We start from the raw sequence: 26,810 nt of genomic DNA on the forward strand, positions 1-26,810 counted from the left end.
ACTTTTGGTGACTGTGGATATAAGCTCATGCTTATAATTGGTAAGAGACAAAAAAAACTGCAAATGATGGAATCTAAAGTAGACAGGCATAAGGCTGGAAGAACACAGGCCAGGCAGCATCAGGATGTGGAGAAGTCAATGTTTCGGAAGCAACCTTTCTTCAGGACAGGGGATCGGTGTAGGGGAGCTGCAGATAAAGAGGGAGATGGGAGCAGAGTGGTGAAGTGGGGGTAGGAGAAGACAGGTAGAGGATACGACTAGTTGGTGAATGGGAGGGATGAATCTAGCAGGGATCAGTGGAAGGGAGGGGCTGGGAAGGGAGTCAGGGATGGGAAGCGAAGTTATTTGAATTTGAAGAACTTAATGTCAGCTGCCCAGGTGAAAGATGAGATGTTGTTCCTCCAATTGCGGTTTGGATTGTTGTGCCAAGGAGGAGGCCAAGGATGGTCATATCGGAAAGGGTACGGGAGGGGGAGTTGAAATGGGCAGTGACTGGGAGATCCAGTTGGCCCCTGTGGGCCTGGCTGCGATCTTGGGTGAACCATTCCCTAAGTTTATGTATGGTCTCCCCGATGGAGAGAACACCACATCAGGCACGCCTGATCAGTAAACTAGGTTGGAGGAGAGGCAGGTGAACCTCTGGCTCACCTGGTACGACTGTTTGAGGCCCTGGATGGAGATGAGGGGGCTGGTGTACTGGCAGTTTTGCTTCTTTTCTGGTTGCAGGGGAAGGTACCTGGGGGTTCAGGGGTGTTGGTAGGGAGAATGGTGCGCAATGGGCCAGATGCTGGCAAAAGGAGCTAGGTCAGTTTAAGATATTTGGTTGACAAAAAAGAGTTGGATTGAAAGGCCTGTTTCAGTGCTGTATAACTCCATGACTCTGTGACTTGCCTGGATGTGACATTCCCCTCCAGGACAGTGACAGTCTCAAGTGGCCATTAAGATACAGTAGTCATGATTTAGAGATGGTGTTTAGACAGGATGTATCTAAGGATAGGTAAGCTGTGTGGCCTGATAATTGCACTGTGGTGATGGTGAAAGAACAGGGTTGTATGTGCAAGGGAGGGTCATCCATGCCAAATATGCACCGTGAGCCTTAAATCTTTATTACTGTTGTACCACTACATTAGATGGTGAGTAGAATCACCAATTGCCAATGCTCATCAATGTACATAGCAGCTTTTTAAAGATGGGGTGACTGAAAGAGTTGCCAGTCTTTTGGCAGACATCCAGTGGCTGATGAGCTATTCTGAAAACAACATGTGATGAGAAATCAGGTGAGAGGGATGTGATGTTGTTCATGAGGCAAGTTTGGTCAGATACAGTGAGAAATCTCACAAGGCCTCACAATGAAAACCTTCAAAACAACTTGACCTAACTGGCACTTAACCAAAAAAATATAGGATTCTGCATATGGTTCAGAATCCAATGACTTGTCTTTGAAGTGAATCTTATTGAATTCTTTGTCCAGCTATTATTCTTAATCAATGTTTCTTTGAGAGAGATTTGTTAGTTAATGTCATACAGCAATTGACTGCTGAAAATTCACTAAGTGTCCTTCTACCAACTTAACAAAGCCACCATTCCCCCTCTAACATCATTCAATCTCACTGAATGACAATTACAACATCTCACAGAAAGATTCCAACACTCAAAACCCTATTTTCCACAACCTCTTCCTTTATTTGTAGCCTTTGAGTATGATCAGGGTGATTTATTATGTATATAAAATTAGAATAGCCTCCATTGTAAGGAAGGAACCTGTCCCAGCAATGATGAAACCATTTGTTACGAGTGGGTGGACATCGACATTTCATTTTTTGTACAAGGTCAAATATTCTCTGCATGGCACTTGGTTAGAAAGTTGAATTCATATCTACCATTAGTCATGCATGCCAATTTCTAATGGCTTAATACGTGCAATTTGTTACTTAGTCTATATTTTCCTTTTGCACAACAATGGAATCCTTGACAGCCCAGTGACACCCAAGACAATCATCAACAGGGACATAGACACATCATTTCACAAATTAGAAGGTCACAAGAGTAATGATCTAATAGTATTACAATACTGCTGGTATTGATTTGGAGCTGGTACATCCTTTGAATGGGACAGGGAAAGCAATATTGAATTATACATTCTTGCACTGCTTTCTGGCCAGCAGAAAAAGTAATTCTATTTTTAATATACAATCAGCTTATCACCAACATTAAGCATGAAATTAAAAAAGTTTGCTTTGTTTTTATAAATTTACTGCAGTCAGCTGAAGCTGAAGGAGTGTGAACCTGATTCCTTCAGGTGATCAGATGCCATTGGTCAAAATTTGATCCAGGTGACCACCCTTCTGAGTTATAGAGCGCAGCATCCTGTGATACTGCATTGTGTATTAAATTGATAAGACAAGTAAAAATTAGAACAAATCAGTGTTCTATTCTATTAAAACAATGTTTATGTTCAGGAACTTGCAAGGAGGGCAGTTAAGCTTCTTTATGATGCAATGAGCAAGCTGTTACTTCATCAGAGGAGCTATTAAATATCATAATGAAGGTATCACTCAACAGATGTTGTTCAACTGCAGTGGAAACAATATATTGGAAGAGGGGGAATTGCATAGAAAGTAATGGATACCTGGCATGATAACAAAATAATAATATAAACAAGGGTTCAGATTTCGTAAAGGGGTTTCAATTTTATTACTATTACCTGACACTTGTTTAGAGTGCATGTTATTCGTCATTTGTAATTTTACTACAAATATTAAGAGGGTGGCTTTATTCAGCAGCTTCAGCAACAGTTGAGACGAAAATGATGCTAATGCTTATTGCCTGAATCATGAGATTTTGCTATGACCACAAACTCCTTCCTACATTTGTTTGTAACTTTAAGCTATATCCACATTTTGAATTGGTATTAGTGGATGTTGAGAACTCTCAATCAATATCTACGATGCTAATGAATACCAAAATCTCAGATTTCAGACGTTAATGCTGGACGCCGTCCTGGGCTCTACATCATCACTCATTCAGGTGTGCAAACCGTGTGTTTCATTTGCAAACTATGATCTGAAGTTTTAGTGTCTTCATATAGTAATCTCATATAGTAATTTCATTTAGTAATCTTCATATAGTAATCTCACAAATTCCACCTTTTTTACAGGTGACAGAATTAAAAGCATTCTGTTGAGATGAAACAAAAAATTGATTTATTTTACATAAAATATGTCATAAAATATAGAGACAAAAAGACCACTGAGATGCTTGAACCTGTTGTAACATCAATGTTGTTTAGGGAAGCTGTGCACAGATTTCCATTACTTTTTACGTGGAAAAATGTTTCCTGATATCACTCTTAAAAGTCTTTAATTTTAAGATTGTGACTTCTTGTTCTTGGAAGATTGTCTACAGTGAAACAATTGAAATATAGATCTAAGTGTTATGCATTCATACTGCATAGAATGAGGTAATTCAACCTATGATGCCTGTTGTACCTCAATGATAGAGCAACCTAATTTATCCCATTCACCAACCTTTTCCCCAAAGCCCTGTAAATTGTTTCTCAAGTATTTAACCAACTTTAAGTTGAAAGTTAAAATTAAATCTGCCTCCATCACCTTTTTAGGCAGTGATTTCCAGATCACAGCAGCTTGATGCTTCCGCTGCTCCTTCGTAATATTAATAACAGACTAGTAATGAAACTATTAAACCAATCACCTTAAATCAGTATCTAATGATTACAGACACTGCTGTCACTGGAAGGAGTTTGTCCTTAAGCTTGAGCACTTTTATCTAATCTCCTGCTCTGATAAGAAGGATTCTGGCTTTTTCAGTGTCTCCACAGTCCTGATGTCCCTTATCTGTTCTGGCTGATTTATTTGGCATCCATTTTTAGGTTTTGATGTCCTTCCCAAACTGTGGTGTACAAAATATAATACAGTGCTCTGGCTGAAGCCCAACAAGTGTTTTATAGAGGGTTAAGATTACTTCCTTGGTTTTGAACTGCAGCCTTGATTTAAAAACCCAAGGATCCCATATACTTTTTAAAAAGTTTATGTAACTCTTTCTGCCTCCTTCCCAGATTAATACACATCAAATATTCAACAGTGTACCAAATGTATACTCCACTCATGGACTATTGAGTCACCCGAATCCCTGAAATGTTGCTACTTGTGTAATCTGTTGCATGTCTGTGTGTAGATAAAGACCTCATACAGCACATCCATCACATCATGTACATGGTGTACCGCCTACCACTTGCACGTCTAATGAAAGGTCATTGACTCGAAATGTTGACTTTGTTGCCACCTTCACCAGATGCCACTGAACATTTCAATCATTTTCTATTTTTATTTCTGATTTCCAAGGTGCACAGTACTTTGTGGAGGTTTCTCCTGCCATTTTGCTCTCTTCTTTCTGGACTGCAAGGTTTTAGTTTATCTCATTTCTGCCATTGCTCACCCTGTTTACAATTGGCATTACTGCCCATCACTGTGGCCTTTCCACTCTTTGTTTTTGTTGTGACAATGTTAGTATAACAGGTTAAAATGTTTTCTTTCAGGAAGTAGTGCAAAATAATTAATTGAAAGTATTTAGTTCACACAATTAATACAAAGCAGGCATAGGAGTAAGGAGAGAGCTCAGCAGAAGTGTAAGTGGTAAGCATGGAAATCTCTGCCTCAGATGTAAGTGATTGTCATTGATCCATTCGAAGGGAAGCTCGATAGATACACAAGGAGAAATGAATAGAAAGGTTGGATTTGAAGCATATACTCCAGCATATTGGGGCTGTCTGAGGTGTCTCAATGCTGAACATTCTATGTAATTCTGCGTGATACACAAAACCAGAGCAATGGAGAATACAAGATAATTTTAATTTTGCCACAAATCAAGTTATCAGAGGGTTTGATTTGCTTGTCCACCATGGCCTTACCCAATCTATTCTTCCCTCAAAGGAAATCAAGTGTTCCTTTTCTGCACTATTTACCCTTGGGTTGCTGGCAGGTCTGGGGTAAGGATCAATTCCTAGGTTGGCTGATTTTTACCAGATCAAAAGCTGTGAAACTGAAATGAATTTTCATACTACAATAATGAAGCAATTCAATTGTGAGTACATTTCTTTGTTATATTAATGATAGACTAAAAATTAAACTATTAAAATAATTATAAAAAGAAATTAGTTTTTGAATCTGCTCTCTGAAATTTCCCTTTTCCATTTCCTCTCTGACAATATTTAAATTTTTGACTTTGCTTAAAAAATTCTTTGCATGTTGTTTATATTCCGAGCTTTGCCTTTGGAAAAAAAAACTGAAAATGTTTTATCATTTGTTTTTGCCCTCTGCCATGTGTTTTGGAAGCAGGGATATATTTTAAAAAAATACCTTTACATTGTTCGAAAAATATTGCTGAACAGAATCTGAAACACTAAAGGCTTGATATTGTCACGAAGCACCATTCCTGGAACAAAAGCTAATTGGAAGGCAATGTTAATGTGAACATGGATCCTGTCTTTTGAGGGTGTTCCCTATACTTTCTTCAAATGTGTTCATGTGTGAAAGTACGACTTGCATCACGTATTCAGCAAAGTTACTGGTACAAAAACAGAAGAAATTATGGACTCAGCTAAAGTGAAGAGGGAAAAGTGGAAGTGTTGACTAAATGAATGGTATAAATAAAACTTCCGTCTTTCAAAGATTTGACACATGGTTAATAATTGAATATTTGGACTCAAAACACCATATTGTCAGAAATAACCAAAACCTATAACAGCTTAATATTTAGTTTTTATTTGAGTCAGCTTCTACCGATACTCAAAGCAGCAGCTACAGCTTTATATTGACAGCATCTTCTCTGTTATGCTGCTAAGATGGTTGAGTAACGAAATTATCATATTGAGTCAATGGTAGACATTTTGTTCTCTTGAATTAAATCACTCAGAACATCTTCAGCTGCGTAGTTAGCTGTGAGTCAAATTCCAAACTATAACAGATGCACCTGATGTCTCGATGTGGCAACTTATCGACCTCTATCAACCTGGAGATTCTCAGGTTAAGTAAAGAGAAGTGATTCGGAACAGCAGGAATAAGAAAATAACCTGCAGATTAATTAGTTATGGAGCCCTCTGTGTCGTCTGGTACAGATGAACCTTTTCCCTGTGTTTTATTTTCATACACTTTCACATTTTCCTGGTACATGACAGTTTCCAGGCAGGTGCTCTCAGGAAGAGAGCCTCATTACAGAGACCATTATGGGCTGACTGCTGCTCAGTGATGGATGGCTGTCAGCACAGCAGCTTTGCTGATGGCTCCTCTATATTTCACTGCCACCTCAGAATGTGACTGTCACTGCTGAAGCCGGGAGGGTAGCTCTCAAATCAAGGTCACTCAGCTGGCGTGCTGCTGGTGAGAAAGACCGAGGGAAAACTAATTTTTTCAGGCCCCCTGTGCCATTTTCAGACTGCCCCAAATAATTATCTGGAGTCTGGGAACTCATGTTGGAATGAAAATAGGAGCAGTCTACAGCTCAAGGTGTCTGAAATGCTGCTAGTTCCAGGAAACTTTATTCTCAAGATTCAGGCAACATCAGGATGCTGTAAATCAGGAGCAAGGGTATCTTGACATTTGTCTCCCACCTCCGTCGATCCAATATGTCAATCATTGTGAAGCTGTTCTAAATAAGTCAAGCGATTCCTATTGCAGTTGAATTGATGTTCCAAAATGTGATTGCCTCCAAACAAACCTGGCGCCAATGTCATTTAAGGAACACACGTATTGCAGCTTTAAAGACTGTCCAAGATATATTGGGTAGAATCTTGCTTCCATTATGAACAATCAAATTCATTTTAGTGCAGAATTATTGCAGGGATCTGAGCCTTCAATGGTTGACAATGCAGCCACCACCTTCTGGGGGCATTCTTGGTCTTGTTGTGATGTTGAAGAATATTCACAAAATCTCTTAAGGTAAGAAAGTCATTCTGTGTATTTAAGAAACCTCTTATTGTGGCTTTATCTTGCCATGAGGTTGCAAGAAAGAGATGGATCATGTTGTATAGCATCACTTTCTGCAATGTATATTGTACCTCACTTTTCAAACAATTAAACCTAACAGACTGTATCTCCTGCCAGTACTCGGTGCCACCGATGTGATCATTATGTACCGAACAGGAAGTCAGTACTGGCCCTGCCTGTAGGTGCATGTCTGGTGCTACTGCCATCTTTATTCTGCACCATTATGTCCTCCTTCCCATTCACTGCGTCACTGGCTCCCCCACTCCTGACCATCTGCTGTCTCCTACTGTAGACCACTGCCTTGTTCCGTCACCTTACAGAGTTCGGTAACCTGTAAGCTTGTCGGGCAGTGAACAGGAGGGAAGCTGGTGAAGGGACAGGAGCCAGGCAGCCAGTAAAGCAATGAGCAGGGTCTTGAGCAGATTATGATTGCAGTCACAATCTCAGGATTTTCAGCTGGTGTTTTGGAAATCAGCATTTTGTGAAAACAGCATTCCCTAACCATGGGGGTATTCAACTTTAGAATGAGAACACACACTTAAGACTCCACATCACAGGAATATTTTAAAAATACACATTTTATTAGTGCTGTACCTGTGAAAGTATGTTTAGATTGCTCAGTATTGCCAATGACCCTATTTGATGAAGGCATCTACCTCCAGTAGTATTGACAGCGACTCACAGAGTTGTGACTGCATGTGTTGAGTGTGATCCTTGTTGTCGAAGTGGCCGCAAACACAACCAACTTATCCCCTTCTACTACAGGCTTGCATGATCTCTGACCTGATTTCAGTGCCATATGTCTGCTTCACAAGACCTGGTAGATTAGGATTGCTAATCGTTATGTTCTCCAGTGAAGTTGACAACTCCTCAATGACATTGAGATATCCTGTGATAACTGAACCCATGTTTCAGAAAGAAGTTACCCTCAAAGGAGGTCATCTTACATTGGTACTGATCTTCAAAACTCTCAAATGATTACATTCTGAAATCTGCCAAGTCTAAGGGGTGGATACCCCATGGCAGACGGTCTGCCATAACGAAGCAAGTGATGTAGATATTTTAACTGTGCATTTGCATGATATAACATGCGATATAATTCATTATCTGCCTGAGAATCAGATCTGATAAGTCAATCTTCTGTTGAGCAGTGAGTTCTGGAGATGTCTCTTCACATTCCATGTAACTGAATCTACAAAGATGGTTGTTTTTTCTTATTTTGTTTTCCTATATGAAATCCTCATGGAGGAATGTGAGGATTAAACATGAAAGTGTAAAATAGGCTCTTACATCAATGCTTAAAATAATTGACTGTCTCAATCTTCCCTGACCACCTCGACTTTGGTGTCCAAAGAATGGCTGCCATATTCTATTACAGTATTGCAATGTACTAGATTAAATAGCGGTCACTACTCAGGTATTAGTGGCAAATAAACCTAACAATTTATTTTGAAGATGTTTGTGAAGATACTCTGATAATGTCTCCACAGGTGTGACATGAACCCAAGGTCCCAGTTGAGGCCATCCCCATGGATACCAGACTTGGCTATCAGCCTCTGCTCAGCCACTTTGCATTGTTGCCTGTCCAAAGACCGCCTTGGAGGACGGTCACCCGAAAGTCCAAGATCGAATGTCTCAGACCCATGAAGTGTTCTGCAACTGGGAGGGAACACTCCTGTCTGATGATTGTTGTGCAATGTCCATTCATCTGTTGCCATAGCCTCTGCTCAGTCTCGCCAATGTACCATGCCTCAGGACCTCCTTGCCTGCAGCGTATGAGATAGACAACGTTGGCCAAGTCACACGATTATCTGCCATGTACATGGTGGCAAGTGTCCCCACGTGTAATGGTGGTATCCATGTTGACACTCTGACATGTCTTGCAGAAGCTGTTGTGACAGGGTTGTACCATACAAACATTCTCAGTTCCACACGCTCCATCAGAAGTCTGAGGACATTTTTGATCCAGCATTCCCAGGTTAGGATACTAAGTTTAGATCATTCAAGTCTAATGCCAACATGGGACTGTGCAACCTCTGCAGTGAAACTCCCAAAGACAAATGTGTTCAGTTGCAATGGAAATTTGATGGCCTTGAAAGTCTTGGAGTCTTTACTCAGCTGGAAGATATGGGGCTCACTGTGAGCTACCACAATCCATCATTTTCCGCACAGACATCAAAGGAAGGTTCTCGATTTGCAACACCATTCAGCGTTATTGGACACTATAGTAAGTTGCACAGTCATCAAATCATACAATCATTTGGCATCCACATTAATTTTGGTGCTGTCTTTACCTATGCTGCCAGGCCTGCTTAGTTTCTCCTGGGATTGCCAGGAGTGGGTGGGATTGTGGATTTGAGAATACTATCAGAGCAGCCATGATCATATTAAATTGCAGAACAGTTTCGAGGGGATGAAGGGTCTTCTCCTGATTCCTCGTTTGCAAGTTGGTAGGTTCATAAATTTTTAGTTCTTATTTCAGATTTGCTGCATTGGCAGTATTTTGCCTTTGGGTTGTGGTCATTAAATCACTTCGTTGCCTTGTGAAATTGAAGCATTGTATTTATCGCTGCATCAACCAAGCACTTCTCCCCATGTGCTGTGTAGTCCAAACATTGTTTTTCCATCCTCACAGGTAGCAAACCTTGTGTGCAGGCTCTGGAAAAGCTCGGAGAGGGGAGAAAATTCCACCAGGCCCAGTGTCATTATTTCCTTTCTACAGCCAGTCATTGCCACCTTTCTGTCAGACACTGAGTTGATTCAGTGGTCATTCCTTCCAATTTTACAAGCTGCAGTGAACCCCACGTATACTGTTTCTTTACTGCGTTACAGTTCAACATTTTCAGCTCAATACAGTTAGCATTGGGATCCTGTGTGTGTGCCAATCTGCAAGGAAACACAGCCTACTTCTTCTTTCAATTAGGCAAATTGATTTTCATAATGAGAATATCTGATAGCTTCCCAAAAACCTTTACAGCCTGAATGGCTGTGCATGAATAAAGGTTGATGGAATGTGCATTTATATAGCAGCTTTCATTTCTCCTCATCATCAGCACCTTAAAAGGAAGAGAATGTTTGCGAGGTTTTGTGATTTGTCTATCCTTAGTGACTCAGCCAGACAATCCTGGAGCACAGCTATTGTTGGTCCTCAAGGGCATGAGTTTCTCTGAGGAAAGGGGTCCTTGAGCCAAGGATCTGCTTTCTTGGTTTTTGCTTTTTCTCTGCGGCAGAGCTTGTGCAGTCAGTTTAAAATTGTGAAATAAGGCACAACGATGTGGCATGGTCTATGTCATGCTCCTTCCAAGCTCCAACATTAAATTGATCCCAATTTTAGACATTTATTAAAACATTTTCTATGCCCTCCTTCAGATTATGTGCTTTCCTTCAGTTGTGAAAAAAAAATTGTTTGAGTAGCCCATTATTTGGCATGTGAATATGATGTCCAGAGCTGGTTTTGAATGGTTGTGGTGCTGGAAGCATGGGTTTTGCTGAGGAGACTGCAACTTGATCACCTGTCTTCCCACGTGACTGAGTATCCTGCAGAGGCACCACTGCTGAAAACTCTCCAGCACGAGAAATATCTTTGATAGGTGACCCAATCTCACTGGTATGCAGAAGGGCGGTGACAATAACAGTATTGCAAGCTAAAACCTGAGTGATTGAAACAGAGAAACATAGAAAATAGGAGCAGGAGTAGGCCATTTGGCTCTTTAAGTCTGCTCCATCATTCAATGTGGTCATGGCTTATCATTCAGTCCAATAATCAGTTCACACTTCTCCCCATATCTTTAGATGCTTTTAGCTCCAAGTGCTACATCCACCTCCTTCTTCATATCAGAGAATGTTTTGGCCTCAACTGCTTTCTGTGATAATGATTTCCACAGGCTCAGCACTTACTGGGTGAAAAAGATTTTTCCTTATCTCAGTGCTAAATTGTTTATCCCATATCTTTAGCCTTGACCCCTGATTCTGCACTCCCCAGTCATCAAGAACATCCTTCCTATCTTTACACTACCTAGTCCTGTCAGAATTTTATAGATTCTTGTGAGAGTTGTCCCTCACGTCTTTCTTCTGAACCCCAGCAAACATTATTCTAACTGATTCATTGTCTCCTCTTACATCAGTCCTGCCATCCCAGGAATTAATCTGGTTAACCCTTCGCTGTATTCCAAGAGCATCCTTCCTCGAATAAGGAGAACAAAAGTGCACACTGTCCCATTAAGGAGCTTGATATTCTGCTTGTGTTACTATTCTTTGTTCCATTTGAAGACCCTCTATTTTTGCCACTCCTCATCTAACAGACATCACTTTGTGAGAGCAGCTGACCTCATCTCAGATGTGCTAATACTGTTTGAATTAGCTATTAGGTTGCATTTGTATGACAACCAACATTGGATGAATCTTAGCTGAAAGATTTTCAATTGCAAGTCACTTTTTTGATATGTTTTTGAGCATCAAAAACATTAACAAAATTAAAAGAGCTTTCATTACCAGTGGGGTAGCAACATATCTGTGCCACTGCTTTGTTTTTACTCATTTACTCATGAGGTCAGGAAAATAGATCCAAATATGAAGTGACAATGATGAAACAGGACTGTCACCATATTCTTGCCCACCAGACTCTCCCTGACATTGAAATGTTCATTGAATTAAACATGATGGGTTATCTTTCCCTTTGGGTTGGCATTTCTTTATTGCCCATACTCACATAATTAAAGCAACAAAGATTCTACAGTCAGCTTGCTGATGCTTGTTGTTCAGGCTTTTTTATCTGGGTGCTCAAAACACTGGCCTTTTAGTACTAGAGAGTAAGTGACTAACAAGGAATTACAGCCTCGGAGATGTTGGAGTGATACGTGGGAATTAATATTTATAGGGCAGATAAAATGAAGAGTTAATGATAATTTATTGGCTGCATAAAGTTATTGAGAAGCATTAAAACTCTGATATTTCTCCATTCTAATTCAACCTTTTGCACTATATATGCTGAACATTATTTTGCAGTTCATTGTATGGATGTCATATATTGTTAGTCAACATCAGTTAACTTAATAGAGATGTGAAAGGAACATTAGAGCTGATTGCAGTACCATAATTCATTAAGTGATTTCTAGGTGATGTATCAACTGGTGATAAATCCTGGCATTCATTAAAGTTGCATTTTATTTCCTTGCGGCAATTTGTTAAACTAAAGGTTAATCTGGTTGAGTGTGAATTATAAAGAGGAGAAGAGGGTATGTGGTGGGTGGGGGGTTTGGGGAAGGGGTGGTGCTGGTGGGTGCAGGAGGGAGTTGCAAGCTACCATGGAAATATACAACATACTGTTCTTGTGTTAGCAGAGTGGAAATGTAGAATGGTCCCATCTCTCAGAGCAGTGGGTGAGATGTTATTCCATCTCTTCCCTGCTGCTGGAATGATTATGGAGCATGTAAAAGATCAGAGTTTGCCATTCAACGTGACCTTTTCTGAGACTAGACAGGCAGCAGGAAATTTCACTTTGGAGTAAGAACTTGGCACAGGGAAAGGATAGAGAAGGAGGGTGGTAAGTTAGGAAGGGAATAGATTCAAAGAAACAAATCTTCCACAGCATGACGCACTCTTGCAGCACATCTTTCCATGACCTTTTGAAACAGTGGTCCTTCAAATCTCTTTACTGTGGAGTGAGCTAATGCGACAGAAAGGTTTACAGGATGAAAGCAAATGAGTTTTCATGCTGTGGTCTCATGGCTTTGAGGTCTGCACAGATTTTACTGAAAGCTGGTCAAAGAGAAAAAAAAGTACAAATATTAGTCTTTAAACTAAGGCAGCATTTCTTATATGTTAAAAGAAAGCATTCTGATGAATACATTTTAATGAAATACTTACGTATGTTAAAATAAGTATTTCCAGATAAATGAATTTTTGCATTTTTTGAAGTTCCATTCATCATCCTGACATTTTGTGTTGTAAACTTTCCACAACTTTGTAAACAAAACTGATCAGGGAGGAAGCTAGCACATTAGTTTCTGAGATTCCAAATGCAACAGCTACAAATATCCCACAGACAGCAGATGCCCACAGAACATTTACATATTGTGCTGCTTTTTTGAGACCAAACAAAGGCATGTCATGCATTGAATTACTTTATCTATAAACCTATGAGTCTTTTTCCTGGAACCAGACTGAGTCAGTCTATTTGGCATGCTATTCTTGGATAGGATATTATTCTATGACTTCCCAACATTTCAGATGAAATAATACAAACATTTCTGTCTGAGGACTTAGAGTCATAGAGGCATACAGCACAGAGACAGACCAGTCCATGATGAACATAATCCCAAACTAAACTAGTCCCACCTGCTTGCTCTTGGCCCATATCTCACCAAACCTTTCCTATTTATGTATCTATCCAAATGTCTTTTAAACATTGTAGTTGTACCTACACCTACCACTTTCTCAGAAAGTTCATTCCACATGCGAAATACCCCCGAGTAAAAAAAATTGCCTCTTCTGTTTTTTAATATCTCCCTCCTCTCACTTTAAAAAAGTTCCCCCTTATTTTGTTTTTTTTCCATGTGATGTGTGCATCACTGGAGCCCATCCCTAATTCCTTGTGAACAGAATGGTTTACTAGCCATTTCAGAGGTCAGTTGAGCTGTGGCTCTAGAATCACATATAGACCAGATCAGGCAAGGTTGGCATTCCCTACCTTAAAGGACATTAATGTATCAGATGGATTTTTACGTTAATGGTTTCATAGGGCTAAATCTTATTCTTTTTATGGTTAAGTTCACGTTAAGTTCGTTCCTTATGAGGAGAGGATCTTAACTGTGATTACCCTGAGCGGGAGCTGGACTGAAACTGGAGGCTGTTCTTGACTTACTGAGCTGGGAACCCCTGAGTGAAGGTTTTTCCCTTTGACTTGACTAAGGCATGCTGACAACTAAGACCAGCTTGCTGGCTTTGTGTCTATGCTAAACAACGTAGCAAGACAGAAGTAATCTGAGCCCAGTATCTCTGGCTGAGGGGGAAAGCAGAAAATGTCTAGACAAAAGAATGACAGGCAGAGATGTTGTGAGGATCAAGCTAGCCTCAGAGTGAAGTGTGACCCTGAGTGTACAGTGAGCTTGCTGCAGCATTACAATGTCAGGTGCCGGTATCGTGTTGATGTGCTGAAGCACGGCCTAAGTGGATTCAGGGATGTGAAGTAAGGGTTGCTAGAAACTGGCACATATTGAATGCCAATATTCATGAATGTGGGGCATGCGTGGCTTGTATTCTTAGAGCATTACCTCAGAGACTGGTGTTTGATTTCCAACATGGAGGCCATTTGAAGCTGATTCAGCCAAATGCTTTTTTGCTGAGATTTCCTGACATTAGGCTTGTTTCGTGAGTTTGGAATGGTGGGTAGCTGAATATTAATGAGACAAGCTGGGCTGTTAATAAAGTGTTTAACAAGCAATAATCCCCATCCATAGGCAGCTTCCTGCAGCCTAATGAGATGCTGACCACCCCTCTTGTGAAAAATGTAAACAATGGTGCAAGAGGGTTTTGATGTGAAGATGCAGTTGTCATCTGATTCTGCCACAAATCTCATCATAGCCCACAAAGCTCAGAACACTATAAGGTTCTCCCACTGTCATTGTTACTAAAATCAACTTTTAATTCCAAATTTAACAACTGAGTTTAAATTCCAGTGGGTGGGATTTGAAACCATATGATCAGTCTGTGACCCTGGATTTTTAATCCACTGATATTATTATTTTTCCATGATCACTTTGTGAAAGGGGTAAAATCAATTTGGTACGTCAAGCACTAACTTCAAAGGGATAACTATTTTCTCTCCAAAGGGTCCTTTGTTGCGCCAAATCAGCTTCCCAAATATATGGAGGACAATAATTAGATAAATGAAGAGTGAATTTAATTTTACAAAACAGAAATTGCTGGAAAAAATGCAGAAAATCTGGCAGCATCTGTGGGGAGAAATAATGTTTTGGGTCCAGTTTTTCAGAACAGTTCTTCAGTGCATTAAGTAATCTATGGCTAGTTGAATAAGACATAGACTACCTGGGTCTTAAGAACTGAATTCCTTCCCAAAGCTTTTTCACCTCCATCTCAGTCCTTCTATGGCTCAATAACACCTCCTATGAAGCTCCTTGGAATGCTTTACAAAAATAAAGGCACTATATAAATGCAAGTTGTCATTATTGTGGACCATTTCGTTTGACAGTTTGTGTAGGTATTTGCAAATTATAGCAGAGTGTGACCGTAAACATCGAAAGACAACTTGTAAACAGGCCAATTATATCAACATTTGCAATGACAATTAGTTGTGCAGGAAAGTTTCTCTTTGCGCATGTTATCTAACCTACTATTTAACTGTAGAGCTCAGTTAAGGATTCTTGGAAGGAGGAATATTTGTAACACATTTTTCTTATTAAGATCACAGTACTGTGGAATTCTCACAAGTACTTTTAACTTATTGTTTTTATTTTACCCTCTGAATTATCGAAGCATCCACACTTCTCCATTGTGGAGATGTTCTTATTAGTACCACCAAGTTATTTCTGACACAACATAGATAAAAGATTGAATCCACTTGACCCATGCAAATAGGTTTCTATCCTCACCTCCTTACAGAATACTAAGTCTGAACATTGTTGTTGAAGGTGATGACTATCAACATTACAGCTGTAGTAGCACATAAAGTGCATACAGTTGTGGCACCCATTTTACTGATAACTAGGTGTCGTGTGTGGAGGCTATACTAATCTCCTGCAATGAAAAGCTGTTTTCACTGCTCTTTAGTTTCAGGTGAAGTCACTTGATTCAACACCACATTAGTTAAAGATGCATGATATGATTACTGGAGCCCGTATTTAACGCTCTACATAGCACATTGCTGACTGCATTTTATACTACATGGAAGTATATTTTTATAAGGCTTTGTGCTGTTTCGCATCCAGTAAATACAGAATAGAAAATTGTTGCCTCACTATTGGTGATTTTGTTTTACTACTTGTTTCTGTGGAGAGGATATATTCAAGCACCTATCAATTTACCTTGTACTAGTTACATTCATAGACTTGCTCATTGCACAACGTCTCACAAAGTACTTGGTTTCATGCGCCTTGAAATCAAATATGACAGACAATTTAACAACTTCAAGAAAACAGTAGAGTAAGGAATGCCATATGTATTTGGTTAGATTAGTATTCAAATATCCGAAAAGTCTAATTTCAGGTAATTGGAGTTCTGCCTGGTAATTTGATGTACTAACCAGATGGTGAGAATGGAAGGTGAGATCTTGTCAGTTTCAGCAAGCTAATGGCGTAAAGTCTATTTTGAGTCATATTCCAGGAAACCAAGTCATCTATTATCTCACTTAGGACAGATGCATTTGTAATTGAGCCTAATGTGTGCAATTACCATTAATTGTTCCGCCACTGTGTAACATTCTTTGGACCTTAATATAGCTATTTTTTGAAAACAAAATATTCAAGTAACATTTATATATTTTAAAAAGTACCTTATCTAGCTTATGAATGCTATCAGTGCTGTGTAATTTTTGATACTCCAGTGCTGTTAATTAAATGAAAATTAGACAATAATAAACATAACTAGCTACAAGTGAACACTATTGCAGAAAGACTCCAAATGTATATTTATGATATTATAAAATCTAATATTCCATTAAATGATATAGGCATCTGGATGGGTTTATGAATAGGAAGGGTTTGGAGGGATATGAGCCAGGTGCAGGCAGGTGGGACTAGATTGGATTGGGATATCTGGTTGACATGGACAAGTTGGACTGAAGGGTCTGTTTCTGTGCTGTGCATCTCTATGACTATGACTATATTAAGATCAATATTCTTCCTTCATTTGTGTCCAAAAACAGTTGATGCTGAACAATTCTCAGATTTTGATTTGAATTCAACCTAGAATTGAGATATTATAAAAAAAATCCCTTCTGTGTGTGTTGGCTGTAGGGTTCATAAGGAAAATAGATTTATCTAGCTGCATCCCAATTCATGATAGACATGAGACTCCAGCACAAAACTACCCACAATACTAATACGTACCAGACAGGCAATCATGCTCAGATAGAAGATCAAAATTGTTATATGGAAAATAGAAATGTCATATTTCTGGAGTAAGAGATGCTCATTATGAGTTGAAGCGAATTGTTTAGTCAGGCCAGGTTAAGAGAGTTTCACCTAATATTAAATTAATGCATCTGGAAGCACTAGATTCTGAAACTGAATGTTTTGCTGTCTAACATATAGCTGATGATACCCATAATTGACTATTAAAAGTCTTTTCTAACTCCAGACGTACCATGAAATGTTGAGTCCAATGCCTTTCACATTTACGAAGACAGGGTCCAATCTTCAAGTAATCACTGCAAAAGCTAAATGTATAGTTTCAAAATATAAATGTATGTTGGAATGTGATAAAAGCTAGAAGTTAAAGCAGATTATGCTAAATACTATGAACAATTGCAACTGATCCATCAGGGCCAATTTCCTAAACTAAAATTCAATCAATGGTCTTATTTCTGAGAACTTAAGGAACAGCTTCAGAGAGTCTATTATGACTAGGAAAACTGGAGTCACATTTAAGTATAATCAAATAACAATGATTAAAGAAACGTAATTAAGGAAATCCATACAGAAAATTATACTATTGTAATTCTAAATGATTCTTCATTGAGTGTATTGAAGGCCCCCAAAAAGGATAGTGTGTCTTAACTGTAGCATTAACAATATTACTTGTCAGATTCATTGACAATATGTTGCTTCAGCACCATGCGATTCAATAAAAATTGCCTTTTTTGTTAACATTCTGGCTTTGTGAGAAGCTATTGACTGTCTAATCATGCAATCAGACTGGTTCACAAGTAAAACAAATGCAGTTTTACCTTTCCCCATTGCAATTCCTGTCACAGGAAGACACCAGCTCACGTCATTGGTTTAACTTAGAAGTCTAATTGAAACCAATCCATTGACCCCTGTTAGAAACACATGTACATGGGCATCAAATTCAAGAGTGTTTTTCACAGTCTAGTAGCCAGGTTTGTACATAACCATAAATTATTGAATTTGCCACGATATTCATAATTAAAGAACAGAAAGTGTCATTCTTTCACTGGGGACTTCCAGGTGATGAATGGCATTAAGGGTGTGAAAGCATTTAGGATGACGTCATAGCTCAGTGATTAGCATTGCTGCCTCACTGTGCCAGGGACCCAGGTTCGATTCCAGCCTTAGGCGACTGTCTGTGTGGAATTTGCACATTCTCCCCGTGTCTGCATGTATTTGTCCTGGTGTTTGGTTTCCTCCCATAATCCAAAGATGTGCAGGTCAGGTGAATTAGCCGTACTATACAGGGATGTGTAGGCTGGGTGCATTAGTCAGGGTTAAATGTCGGGCAATAAGGTCAGGGTCTGGCTAGGCTACTCTTCGGAGGGTTAATGTGGACCTGTTGGGCCAAAGGGCCTGTTTCCACACTGTAAGGATTCCATTAAAAAACAATTATGAAACACAGGCTCCAGTTTGTTGTCTGATGCTTTAAAAGACCAGAAAAGTAGGCTCTGTGTCCTCTCCTGAAAAGCATGAACTGCTGTTGTCTTGTTGGGTCTGCCCAATAAAACACTTGTTCATTGATTGATGCAAATATGTTAATCAAGTTTTCTGACAGAAATGTACTTTCATTTTCATACAGTACAAATCCTCTCTAGCTCTAGACTTGTCTTGTTATCAAGTGTAAATGTGAAAAAATTGCACTATTAAACTCGAGATTCATTTCTGTTACAAACATATGGAACTGATAGACAAGAATAGATTATCTAGCCCATCAAATCTAATTGTGTGACTTGGCATAATGAGCTTGATGGCCAATACTGTGAACAGCACTTCTCCAACTTCCCTTCCCTCCCCCCACCCTCCTCACCCCAAACACTTAGTACAGCAGCAATGGGAGAGGCAAGGGAAACAAAAGGAAAAGCATGGCTCAATGGCTCCAATGGCCTAATTCTGCTCCTAAATCTTATGGTCTCTCTTATGAGAAGAAACCATACTTCAGAAAATTCTTCTACATGCCCCTAATTCAGGAGATCACTTGAACAAAGCAGTGTCTATAAAGACACATCTATATGATGTGTTTCTGGCACAGTTACGAAAATTAAGCTTCCTCTTGATGGTATGGAGGATATCAGCAACCTTCATGCGAGATGATAATCTACTCCTGAGCTCAATATTTTGTGGGAACAGAAACACTATTAAGAGTTTGAGTTTTTTCTAATATTGCATGGTTTAAAAACCTACTCTTGCCTAGTGTAAACACAGTTTCTTTGTGAATATTTGTATATGGATTCTATTTTTACCCTGCTTGGTATGTTACGGTGTGACATTGCTAAAAGTAGTAATGAGAGAACAAAACCAGATCAATTTTTTGTGCTAGAAATCAGAATGTCCTTTAGCAAGCTATCAGTAACCATTGTATCTCTTCAGAGATTATCCACACAGAGTAGTTGAACATATTATTAGAGCTAAACCAGGAAGCATTCTTTCATATTAGGGGCAATGGGCATGCTCTGCCCTAAAAGACTGTGGCTGTTGGTTTAAATGTGCAAGATTGAAATTGATTTTTTTAGTTTGGTAAGGATTTCAAAGAATATGGAGAAAAAGCAGGAAAATGGAATGTACTTAAGATATAGGTCAAACATGATCTAACCGATTATCGAAAGGGGTTGATGAATGGTCAACTCCTGTTTGAAGATTAACTGATATATCAAGCTTTTCATTTGTAAAGTAGGTTGCACCTTTCGCAGTTTTGATCTTCCTAACATTGTGTAATCAGTTTAAATCTGTAAATGCAGTTCCTAATTTACATCAGCCACATTGGCTCTGTCAGCAAACTTAATTAACATGTTTACATCAATGAATGAGCAAGCGATTATTTGGGCAGACCCAGCAAGACAACAGCAATAAATGTTTTTAGCTTCTGTGTTGGGGATTCTCTGTTTTTATTTCAGACTTCCAGCATTTGCAGGATTTTAATTTGATCTTTAGGTGAAAGTTCATTGGCATTGAAAAGTGAGATTAAGTGAGATGCTGGAAAGCACAGGTGAGCAGATTTTCAAAGAGAACAGTATGAGCCATGAATGGTCCAATATATTTCAAATATTAGAGGGTCAATATGAAGATTAGAATATTTTGGTGGGATATGGACTAATATCCCAGCAATATTCTCAGAAGATGTGGTTGATATTTCTTATATTAAAGCTCTTAACAGACTTAAAAAGCTAAAATTTTATTACTAATTGTAAAGAAAAATCTTAAAACCGTTAATGCTACAATCCAATTCACTTTTCTTTCTCAAAATAATTTCGATGGATCTGAGAGCACAGATATTCTGCTGTTCTTTTTTAAATGAAATTGTATCATTTTTCAGGAGTATTAGATTATTGAACACACAATATTTTGCTTCATATTGTATGTATTGTATGTATAGCGTTACCCTTGTATAATTAATGAGAAACTGACTTAATTTTAAGAGAAAAAACTGAATCAAAAGATTCTGGGTTTAATTCCCATTTAGGACTTGAACTCAAAAATCAGAGCTGACACTCCAGTCAGCTTTGATGGAAAACTTATATAACATTTATGTCTTATGTAACATTTTTTGGATGAAACATTAAACAGATCCTTTCTGCCCTCTCAGGCAGATATTAAAAAATGTATTGCACTGTTTTGAAAGAAAAATATTGTGGTTATCCATACTGTCCTGGCCAACATCTATCTCTCAGTCAACGTTGTAGAACACATTAGCTGGTCATTGTCACATCACTGCTTGTAGTAGTTTGTATGCAAATTGTTTGTCACATTTCATCCCTTCGAATAGTCACTGCACTTCAAAAATATTTATTCACTGTAAACACTTTGAAACATCAATGGTCATGGAAAACACTGTACAAATGACAAGTCTTCCCTTTGTCTTTTTCCTTTGGAAAAGATTGATAGAAACGGGTTTAAACTCTGCTGGAAACTGATGAAAATTTTTGGACATCTTTTCCATCTATTCTTGACATGAGCCAGGTTCAAAGAGTGGATCTGGTTCCCTCACCTGTAATATCACCATTTGTGTCAAGCTTGGCAACTTCCTGGTCAGGGCAATACTCCTATTGGAAGGGATAATGACAGGGGTACATAGCTCATTCCTGAAACATCAGCAACGGACAAATCAGGGAAGTTTGTCTACTGTGGGATTTTTTTTCTCTGTCTTATAATGACTGAGACAATACCGTAGGAGTTAATGTAATTAAGAAATGCTTGAACAAGTAGGATTCAAGGATTTTTTTTTCCCTGCCATACACAGAATTTAAATACAAGAGGTTGTATTACTTTTAAAACAACAAAAGGAAATGGGAAACTCAAATTCTTTTTACTAAAAGAACATTTTGTACATAAAACCATTTCTAAGGATGATCGTTGGGGCAAGAAAAGGTTTGAAAAGAGAACTGCTCAGGTTCATGTGAACAAATGGAATTTAGAGTTAAGAAATAAAGTGAAAAAAGTGAGCATTGGTGGTAAATGACTTAAGGTCCTCTTATGTCTTAAACTGATGCTATGTAAAGAGTGTTTCACTGTTCAAAAAAGCATAAACAGATAAAAATAAGGAAACAAACAGAAAGTGGGCATGGAAAAAGTTAGGGCAAATGGTCTCCCTTTGTATTGAAAAATTCTATACATGAGCAACACTTCTTTTTGCGTGTGAGGTCTTGACTCAGTCAATATGAGTGACAGATACTGGACACCTGATGCTCAACATAAATCCAAAAAACAGCTGGTGCTTGTGCTGTGGACTAATTTTAGTAAACCTTCATGGGCAGAAACCTTCGGTTATGTCAGGAAGTGGGGTTTAATGGAGGAATGCAAATGCAAAGAGTTGTATCTGAGCTCTTCCTTCAGGTAAGAGCAAAAACATTGCCAGCGTTCTGTTGGAGGCCTCTAGTGGTCCCTTTAAGAACCACAAGTGCTTCGGTTGCATAAGCAGCCAAAAGCTGAGCACCTGAGCATGGCCAATACATGCTGTGTTGAAATTTTGTTGAATTTTGTTGCAGGGTCGACAAGGAGGCATTACGTCTCCATTGACCTTTGCAACTCCTGTTATGGGTGGCTTCCCAAGATGCCAGAATATTGCCTTACTTAAAATGGCATTATATGTCCTGGGTATTGGACATAGTTTAGCAAAACTGTCTTTTCATTCCGATTTTTATGCAGAGAAGATTAGTACTGCAGAGCCCTGTATTCTTCCACCGATAGTTCTACCACACTATAACATGGTCCATCACCAGGACAGCAGTGCTTGTAGGATTTCAGAACAACAATGAGGTTTATTGCTTTACTTCATTCATGATCAGTTGATACACTTAACATACCCTCTCCTCGATGTAAAGTAAATGCAAGTTAATGAAATAACATCCAATCTGCATCAACTAGGAAGCAGCAGAAATTTATTTTCTTCAAGGCCCAATTTCAAGTTGGTATAGGTACCATTCCTAGTTTATTCTGAATCAAAGCAGATGAGGCAATGATATAGCAATGAATTTCTGCTCCTTTCAATAAATAAGATGAGGCTGAAGTTAATTGGAATGGTTGTTGTTACATTCCAAACACTCCTGTTCTCACAGATTAAATGTTGCTTTGTGTTGTGAAAAAAAACAGCAGAATTCCTTTTGTATTGATTCACAAATGCCAAGCTAATAGAGCATGTTGCTGGTCAACAAACAGGTTAAGGTTTTAGAAAACAAAATCAGGAATAAAATGAGAGTGCTTGCAATTTCTTTAACTAAAGGTCATCCAGAAATATACAGACAAACTGTAATCAAATTAGTACCTTTCTTGTTCAAGATGTTATAACAGAACTACAGATTGACCTTATGATTTCCCTTTTATGTCAATATGCCAAATAAGCTGGCTTTTGTTTTGTAAGTAAATGCATTTGCTGTATATTTTATTTATTTTTTTGTCCTTTGCTGTCCATTGTGCCATTTTCTTCACCACCTGAGCTAATGAGATAATCCAAGCTAAGGATCCTTGCTGTAGGTGCCTGGAACGAAATATAATTGCTGATGTGTAATGTAGTTAAGATGGGTGGGATGGCTCAGTCTGGTTTTGCTTAGTTTTCATGCTTTTTAGGTAGCATCCAGCAGCTTAATGAAGAGGTCCATCTTGTGATTCCATTAAGAATTGGTCAATGCAAGAAGTGTTTGAAAATACTTAAGAATGTGATTTGATGACAGTCAGGCGATTTGAAGTCTGACAGAAGTACTATTAGAGCATTTAGATTGCTATTTATTGACATTTTTATTTATCTGAATTCTGAGTATCAACTGAATGAGGTTGGACAGTATTTTTTTAAAAAGTGGAGTCTGTCAGGCATGCAAATCCATGATGACATCATTTGCAAGTTATTACAGTGATACCTTTTAGTGACCTGACAAATGCATAGTAGCCTGGTATTACTAGCAGCCTTTGCTACTTCAATAAATACATCTACATCACTTAAGCCTTCATGGTTTTAGTCCTAAATGACTCCTGTTTAGGAGATCTGCATTCACTGCCCAACAGTGAACCAAATGTTGGCTGCAAAAGAAGATTAATTTTACTCCAGGACATTGAGGCAAATAATAAAACCTCAACAGAATGCAATGCTTGTTAGCATCTGATAGGAAAATACTGAGAGATACTGACCAGGATTCATTTCTCCAGAGACAGATCTGCACACCTATACAGCTGCTGTGTGACTTAGTGGCATATTGACAATTAATTCCACTTTATTGCACAGCCCCAAACCCTTATATCCTCTGTCAGGGGTGAGTCGTGCAAATATAGGTCAAGCTATCCCTATCTGAGAGCTATAACTTGATTCAATTCTGCTCAAAAATACTTTGGGGAAATCAATTTTTAGATACTTAAATGACTTCTACCAGCCTGGAATCTCATTCACAATGTTGCCATCACTTTAAAAAGCCATATAAATGATTTTCAAAAGCTACATTTAGGACCGTGCCTAATTCTGTTGTAATCATGGGTGTACTGCATACCTCTGAAATATCAATGTCAACAGCAATTTATTTTATCAGAGCTGAACTCATTGAGCAGTCAACATTTGTTAACAACACACCCATCCTGAAATATCTCTAAATTGTTTTATATCTGATGTGCCAAAATAAAGAACACTAACAGCTTGATGTCTGCTCACCCTCAATGTCAGAATCTTTGAAAGTGAATTCCCTTGACATATTAAAAAAGAAATTTTTCTCCGACTGACTGAAGTTTATTTTTTCAGTGTTGTTGTGAATCCCTATTAAAACAGATCAGGAAGAAATTGTCAATATACTAGTAATCAGTGTTCCCTCTAAGCTGTGCAAGTGTGCAAACATTCAGAAACCTTAAAGCGAGCATGCTGGGCAATGTACAATGATCAAACAGACAATGCACAACCAATGTTCCCTTAAGGGTGTGTGCATGCACAGCCACTTCCAATCTTATAGGGACCACGCAGTGCAGCAAAAGTATGCATAGCAAAAAGAAATTACAGGAAACATCACTATTGATCCTACTCATTCGTTTAAATACAAAAAAGTGACTTAATATAGACAAAACTTTAACAAGAACATAAGTTGCTGAAAAAACTCAGCAGGTCTGGCAGCATCTGTGGAGAGAAATCAGAGTTAATGTTTCAGGTTGAATGACCCTTCCTCAGAACATTACAACGTCCACACTTATTTCATTTTTTTTAATATAAAAAAAGCTTTGTAATTTAATAGAAAAACAGTAAACTGAAAATATATTACGCAATAAATAACTTCTTTCAAAAAAGGTAAATATACCTTTCATGGTTCATAAACCACTAGTTTGGAAGTTATTTATGAAGTCACTTTTGTCTTGAAAAATGAGCAGGATTACTAACAACACTTCCTCTGATTTCTCTTTGCTACATATACCCATTAATGCACTCCACAGTCCCTTTAAGATTATAGTGAGTTATTTGTACACAAATCTTAAGGAAGTGTTGGTTATACAATCTATGTGATCCCTGTGCATTGCACAAAATAGGGTCATTAAGACTCTTGTAGCTACCAATTCCAAATACATTTTCTACACAGAAATGGACTATTCCATGATGCAAATGTTTGTGCACCACACAAGCTTCCACTCACTCTGTTTACTGCATCCCATACTATCAGCACATCCTTTTGATCCTATCTTCCTGGACTAGATATGGCTGAAAATTTCTTCCCTGAAGGACATGAGGATACAATTTTTAAAATTGATTGGTGCTTTCATAGTTACATTGCTTACACATTTCTGTGCAAGACGTTGAACTCACGGGGGTGCGGGGGGGGGGGGGGGGGGTCAAGAACAAAGTTCATGTTCAAAGCGATTGGCAACCATTTTACACTGCTCAATTTTCTTTTTACGAGCTGCAGACATAACCCTATCTACGCCATACAACCTTTGGTTGCCAGTGTAGCACTTTAATTGTTAGGTTTAACAGTACCTTATTAACCCTATTAAATATTTGGCCATTTCCAACATAAAATGTCAAAGCCACAGATCTGACATTTAGCAGAATTACAATAGCCATCACCATCCACTTTCATAGAATTATAGTAAATGCTAGGTACGTGATCTTCTGACTTTACAGTGCTACAAAACAATCCACAAGGCTCATGTCAGAATACACATGGAATATTGTCTCTTCTTGATTGAAGAAATGTAACTGTCCTCATGCTCAAGAAACTTTGCACAATCCAATACCAAACAGTTCATTTGATTAGTGGCCACACCACTAGTATTTTTATCCTTTCATTCTAGCTATATCATCTATATACTATATTGCTGCAAATTCCCCAAGGTTACTTTAACCCTGTCCACCAAACCCATGATTTCTCTCACTAATAAACAGAAAAGAAGCCACATCAAAGTTGTTTCCCAGCACAGAATTGGGTATTGCTGACAAAATGCACATTTTGCTAGTTTTCTATCATGCATTCAGCAGGACAATTTTCAAGGGATACCAAAGTAAAGGAAAAAATCCTCTATGTAAGGAAAGTGCAGATTTTTTGGTAGTGAGCTTTGATTAGTAGAAGCATTGCAATGGAATTAATCATGACTGACAGTTAACAGCCAACCTTTGTCTAACCTTGTGGCCTCTAACTGGACAAAGCATTGCCCTGAGAAACAAACCAAAGAATGGCTGTTAGCTATTTTGTTGAGTTGAAACATGCACATATTCTTCCTGTCTGCTGAAAACAGTATCTGTGTGCTAATGTACATATCTCCAAGTATATGCAATTGCACCATGCTGTGAGCCCAATTGATAATCCCAGATTGGTTGTCCGCATAACTCTTCACAAACTCAGGATTACTTAGCACATATTGCCTTTCTGTGGAATCATGCCAAATATTGGATGCTGCATTGTGAAATTTACAACAGTGGGCTTGTAGCTTAGGAGTAAGTCATCAGGGTGGTTAGGAGAATCAAAAGTAGTTGGATAGTTAAGGGAATAAGGGGGAAGCTGGGTGTGGGGTAGATCAAGAGTGGAATTAAGGATTAGGAAAGGAGGAGGGAGTTATGGGATAGAGTGTCAATTGATAGTTTTCCAACAGTTACATTTCCACCAAGCAATTCCTGTGTAACCTCTCAAGTTGGAACTGTCAAGAGGCTTTTTGTATTAAAAATAAAAACTATTTCAGTGGGTCTGAGGGATCATTATCATAGTCTGATGGAAGTTCAAACTTCTGGGGCAATTTC

At 38.6% G+C, this 26,810-nt stretch overlaps 1 protein-coding gene across 18 annotated transcripts in view; it reads left to right on the top strand.

The window, feature by feature from the left end:
* Positions 1-26,810, top strand: part of celf4 (CUGBP, Elav-like family member 4) — a 1,146,342-nt gene that overhangs the window by 561,320 nt on the left and 558,212 nt on the right. The window lies entirely within an intron of this gene.

This window comes from Hemiscyllium ocellatum, chromosome 1 (genome assembly GCF_020745735.1).
Source record: "Hemiscyllium ocellatum isolate sHemOce1 chromosome 1, sHemOce1.pat.X.cur, whole genome shotgun sequence".
In the NCBI taxonomy this organism is placed as follows: Eukaryota; Metazoa; Chordata; class Chondrichthyes; order Orectolobiformes; family Hemiscylliidae; genus Hemiscyllium; species Hemiscyllium ocellatum.